Below are 6,215 nucleotides of genomic sequence, written 5' to 3' on the forward strand. Positions count from 1 at the left end.
GGTATAGACTCCAGAGAGATATATCATATTACCCCGGTACAAATCATTAGTAATACCTTACCTGGAATATGCAGTTCAGTTTTGGGCACCAGTCACAATAAGAATATTGGGGAACTTGAGAAAGTACAAAGAAAGGCAAAAAAACTGATAAGAGGCATGGAGGAGATCAGCTATGAGGAAAGATAAGAAGAACTGAATTTATTCTCTCTTGAGAAGAGGAGATTAAGGGGTGATATGATCAACATGTATAAATACATCAGTGGTTCATATAGTGAACTCGGTGTAGAGTTATTCACCCTGAGATCATCACAGAGGACAAGGGGACACTCTTTTCATCTGGAGGAAAAGAAATGTAATCTCCAAACATGGAAAGGTTTCTTCACAGTGAGAGCTGTGAAAATGTGGAATAGACTCCCTCAAGAGTTGGTTCTGGCCAGCTCAATAGATTGCTTTAGAAAAGACCTGGATTCTTTCTTGGATACACAGAATATAACTGGATACTAACATTTATAGGTAAAGTTGATCCAGGGAATATCTGATTGCCTCTTGGGGGATTAGGTAGGAATTTTTTTTCCCAGCAGTAGCTGGGATCAACTGTGGGTGTAGGATTTTTTTTTTACGGTTGAACTGGATGAACTTTTGTCTTTTTTCATCCAGACTAACTATGTAACTTCCCAGTATCCTCCTCTTTATTGAGGTTAACACCTCCCACACAATGCCACAGGACAGCTGTGCACTTTTCAGCTTCCACCAGGCACTCTTCAGTGAGTTTTCGAGACCAGATCCTTAGCTCCAGATGGATTTAGAAATAGGCCCCCCATCTATACCACAGCTGGGACATTGATGAAGATCAGTTCAGATCAGTAGAACTGCTGCATGGGAGGGGGGTAGCCACCCCCACTCAGACAGGTACAATCCTTTCAACAGGAAGACCTTGCTGTTCCAAAGTTCAGACTATTTATGTGCCCCTCAGCCATCCACCTACTGGGCACACCTCCAGGGGATTGACTGCAGCACAATACATTTTATGCTGCCTATTTGACTTGCCCAACCTCTTATGTTCTAGAAACCTCTAGAAGGACGGTGAGAACAATCAAACCTGCAGCCTGTGAAATCCAGAACAGCCAAAAGAAATCAAAAGCTCCTACAGTGATTAAAAAGGAGCCAAAAAGAACTAAATTTACCTAACGTCCTAGTAACCTGTGTAAGAGGGTGCTACCTATAGAAGGATATGCTTGGTTCATTTTTCATTTTTAGAGGTTTGCAACCACTTTGACTTGGAAAAGTTCAGCACACATTTTTTTGCAGGAGGTAAAATATTGCTACCTTATATTTGACATTGCCCTCCTGAGGATTTACCTCCCTTCCTGACCAGGCCATTTTTTGCGTTACAGCGCTGCGTTACTTTGACAATTGCGCGGTCATGCAGTGCTGCACCCAAATGAAATTTACGTCCTTTTTCTCATAAATTGAGCTTTCTTTCGGTGGTATTTGATCGCCCGTGTGTTTTTTAATTTTTTGCACTATAAAAAAAGACCAAACATTTTGAGAATAAAAACATTTTTGACTTTTTGCTATTAAATATGTCCAGCAAAAAAAAAAAAATCAAATTTGGTCATAAATGTATGCCCAAATGTATTCTGCTACGTCTGCTAAAATAAAAATCCCAATAGGTGTAAATTAATTAGTTTACGTGGAAGTTATAGCATTTACAAATGGTGGTATATATATATATATATTTATATATATATATAGATATGGATTTTTTTTTTTTTAATTTTTACTAGTAATGGTGGCGATCAGCAACTTATAGCAGGGCTGTGGGACTGCGGTGGACATTCTGACACTGGAGGGAACTGACTTGGTGTCACTGGCATCCCCAATGACACCAATACAGTGATCAGTGCTAATAAAAAGCACTGACACTGTACTAATGGCACTGGGCAGGAAGGGGTTAACATGAGGGGTGATCAAAGGGTTAACTGTGTGCTAGGAGTGTTTTACTATGGGGCTATGTCTGTGTGCTTCCCTGTAATCACACTGCTTTGGTTGGCTGTGCTGTGCTTGCGCGCGCCCCATACCCAGAAATGCATACGTGATTTTGCGCGCCTGTGCCGCCCTGTAGCAGTATTTCTGCTATAGGGCAGTCAGGAAGCGGTTAAAGGGTTCTCCAAGGTGTCACAGACAAAATAGCTTGTCTGATTGTACCAAAAAATCACCAGACATCCATCTTGAGAGCTTGAAAGAATTTATTATATCTACAAATGGCAAAGAACCAAAGAATTTTGGGGACCAGAGAATCCCCCTTCCTTAGGGCTTTAAAAACACAGCAATGCTCCTGGACAAATAGGAATTAGCCAGGATATAAAATACAGACTGTGTCTTTATCAGTAGTGCAGAGTACATTGCATTGCTGCTAATTATAGGAGCATTTACTATTACATTATATTGCTATTTAGACTTATTTGTCTGGGATTGGCATTGCTGTGTTTTTAGTCCATTAGACACTTTTAAAGACCCAATCAACGGGGATTCTCTGGCCACTGAAACGTGTTGGCCAGATCTTTATCATTTGTGGATATAATCAAATCTTTTGGATACTCAATATGGTTGACACTTTTTCTGGTATGACTGCATGCGGATTTCTCAAGTTGGTTGGCCTATATCTTTTGGGGGCCTCTGGTTTGTGGGGATCTGTTGAACCCAAGACATTAGGCTCAACTAAAATTTGTTTCTAATTGCTAAAGGATCATTGTCCTGTGCTTTGCTTCGACTTTTCTTTGAAAATAACTCATGTAGCTGAGTGAATTGACCCTGAAGCAGGGCTAAAGTAATACGTGTAACAACTAACTGAAGAGATTACTGTTGTAAGCTTTACAGACAAATTAGAACATGTTGACTGATGACAGGACCCAAGTTGCAGTGAAGCTTATAGTCGTGTTCTCTTTATCCAATATATGGTAGAACTGCATTTTTTCATCACCTGTCAGAAGCTAGCAAAATTGATGCAGTATTAAATCTCAGTGTTAATCTGCAGAGCCTTGGATCCCACAAGAATTTAACAAGTATCAAACAGCTACCTAGAAACTGTTAAACTAAACCTTTATTTTTTTCCTTGTTTTTCTGTTTTGCTGAATATAGAATTTGAGATTCAACAGGGTGTACAGACATACAAACAATTGTGAGACACAAAGGCTTCAGTATGACATTGTATTCCAATAAATTCTATGCACGTCAAAATACTAGGTTTGTGTTCTGATAAGGAAATGTCAAGGTGACTTTAGCGGTTAGCCATGCCTTCATGAGCAGGATCATTGCAAGACATATTGCTTTTGGTTTAAATGGAGACCACTGGCTGGGAAAGCCTAGGGACAGATGGGGGCAGAAAAGGCCCATGAAAGTAAGGATTGTGATCACCATATGTGAGGGCCACATGGGAGATGTCATCATAGCATGGTAGCTTTGTGACTCTGATTAGACATATCCTCATAATGTGGGATTACAGATGACATTGGGTACAGCGTTGTACGTTGGTACGACTAGTGGTAAGAAGGAAAGAGTGATGAAGAAAAGGTAAGGAAAAGAGAGGGTAGAGGAGAAATAGGGATTGAAGAACAGAAGAGAAGGAGAGGGAGGAAAAAAGTGGGGCCCAAGGAGGACTAGCGATTTGAGAAGCCGATGACAAGATGACAAACAGGTGTGCGCTGTGTAAGTATTAGGGGCAGGGGTGGACTGACCATTTGGAAACTCAGGCACTACCCAAGGGCCCAAGGTCAGTAGGGGGCCCCATGAGATGCCCCTGGTACCTTTTTCATAGGCTTTTTTGAGTTTGGGCAAGGACACAGGGGCCCCATGATCCCTATTGCCTGGGGGTCCCATGACTTGTCAGTCCGCCCCTGATTAGGGGAGTAATAATGCTTCATCAAAATTGGAAGGCAGATACTGTGTTATCTAAGGATTCAAAAGGATTCTAAAGACGTTTGTATTTATTCACTTTGTCCAATAAAGTGGCTTTGACTTTTGCAAGTATCCTAGCCTGCATGACTATATATTTGGCTGCAGCTACACTAAGATATACTCCAGGCCTTTCCAATGGTTTGTTCAGCTGCAGTAGTAATTTGTAGCAGCAATTTAAACTTGTGTGAGGACAGATCAGGTGGTTTTCGGTTAAGCAAGGCCATGGCATGGGCTATGCCTAAAGATGGTGCTAAATAAAGTGGATACTATTGTAAATATCACTGACCAGAAGTCATGGACTATCGGGCAGTCCCACCAATGTGGAGATGGGTCCTGGGGACTGTACAGATAGAGTAGTAGATTGGTTATAATCCTTCTTAGTATATTTTTTGCGGTTTGTCTCCCATAGAGAAGATTTCCTTTACTTCGGGACGTGGAGAAACAACAGGAAGTTATAGAAACTCTCTACAGAGTGAGCAAAATTCCCTTTCCAGGCAGTTTTCACCAGAATATGTGTCCCCATTGGAAAATTTACTGTAGACTTTATCTTTTTCCATCACTTAATGGCCAGCATGACACAGAGATGACTTTTAGCTGCTTTGTGTACTCCTTCCCAGTGTTTTAGTGCATCCGAGAGGCACGCTGCATCTATAAGAGGCTGAACACTGTACTGAGTACTGCATGTGTTTAGGGCTCTACCCTTCCCTACTCAACCCAGAAGTGACCCACATATGAATGCTTGGCAATACAGTGGCTTCAGCAGGAGTTATAAAAGCTCAGAAATATTCTGGTAAATCTTTGACACATTCTTCTGGTGTGCACTATACCTTTTTGTTTTTGCACTTTATCTTGGTAGTCTTTTTTTTTTACAAATTCATTTCCTAAAATTCTTTTTTGTACCCCAGGTGGCTCTTCGTAGGGTTCACTAAAGTTCCCTGAGCAGTGGCATCATCAGATGTTTTCACTTTCGAAACTGGACCAGAATAAATGACAGCTCTACAAAGAGACAAATACGTTTTATGCTTTGTGTAATGAGGAGTGTGATTCATCTAAGGCTCCGTTCACAATTCATGTAGCAGGAACTTGAGTTCCCATTTGTGACTTTGTGTTGATTCCACTAGTCACTATACACTTCAATGGGCTGCCCCTATGTGTGTTTGTTGTGGCAAAGAAACTCAAGGACCAAATTTTGGCACTGAGCCAGGCACTTTTTCTTATATTTTGTTAATCATGTCAAAATCACACTGCATTTGGGTGTCGTTGAAGATAAATGGCACCTAAACGCACATTGCTCATTATGCTGCTGTTTTTTGGAATTGTGTGCAGAATCCAAACCATTAAATTCGTAGCACTGCAAATGCAATCCCAGAATGAACAGATGTGAATGTGGCCTTCAAATTATGTCAGGGTTTTCCCAGAGATCTCAAAGTTTTTTCCAAGGATTCCTCCAAGGTAAAAAAGATTGAGAAAGGCTCATCTAATATGTCATTTGTATTATTTACATTATTAAAGCATAAGTTCACCTTTTGTAACATGTTACATGTTCTGCTATATGCAGGGTATAACATGTAACATGTTACTCTTGCAGCAGCCCCCACACCTCCACCCTGATCCCCCATTGTAACAGCGAGTGAGGGAATTTCACCCGCACCCGCTGCCACATTTTTTTAAAAAAGTGGCCGTGTGGTGCTCCACCCACCCAGCCGCATCATTCATTCGTAGTGTTCTGTGAATGGGAGAACTGCAAGTACTGACAGCCTTTGCGGATGACAGCTTGTACTTCTCAATGAACTATCAGAGTGCTGTTGAGTGCTCCAGGTATTTCATTGATGCTTCCTGTCAGTGTGTAACACCTGCTTGTATTGAAGGTAGACATACACAGACAGTCTGCAGGAGCTCTGCATTGCACCTGTGACCTGCTGATCATGGGTGCAATGCTTTGCAAGCTCCTAGTAAAAAAAATAATAAATGCACATTTTTTTTGTGTGACCATATAATAAAATAAGGTATGGTGCTAAACATACATAATAAGAGAACAATATTCCTTGTTAACCTTGGCTACGGTTGGTGAGTGCAATCTATTGTACTCATGGTCACAAGTGATTTCTCACTCCAAGGGGCAGCTAACATTTTTTGTATTTTTATTGGCACTCTAAATGATTAATTATTTATATTTTATTGCTTAGAAAATACACTGTTCATGTAAGGTAGTATACAGGTGTACCTCGGTTTACGAATGCTCGGTTAACTTAATTTTC

Source organism: Staurois parvus, unplaced genomic scaffold (genome assembly GCF_062004578.1).
Source record: "Staurois parvus isolate SC_StPar_1 unplaced genomic scaffold, SC_StPar_1.0 ptg000183l, whole genome shotgun sequence".
Lineage (NCBI taxonomy): Eukaryota > Metazoa > Chordata > Amphibia > Anura > Ranidae > Staurois > Staurois parvus.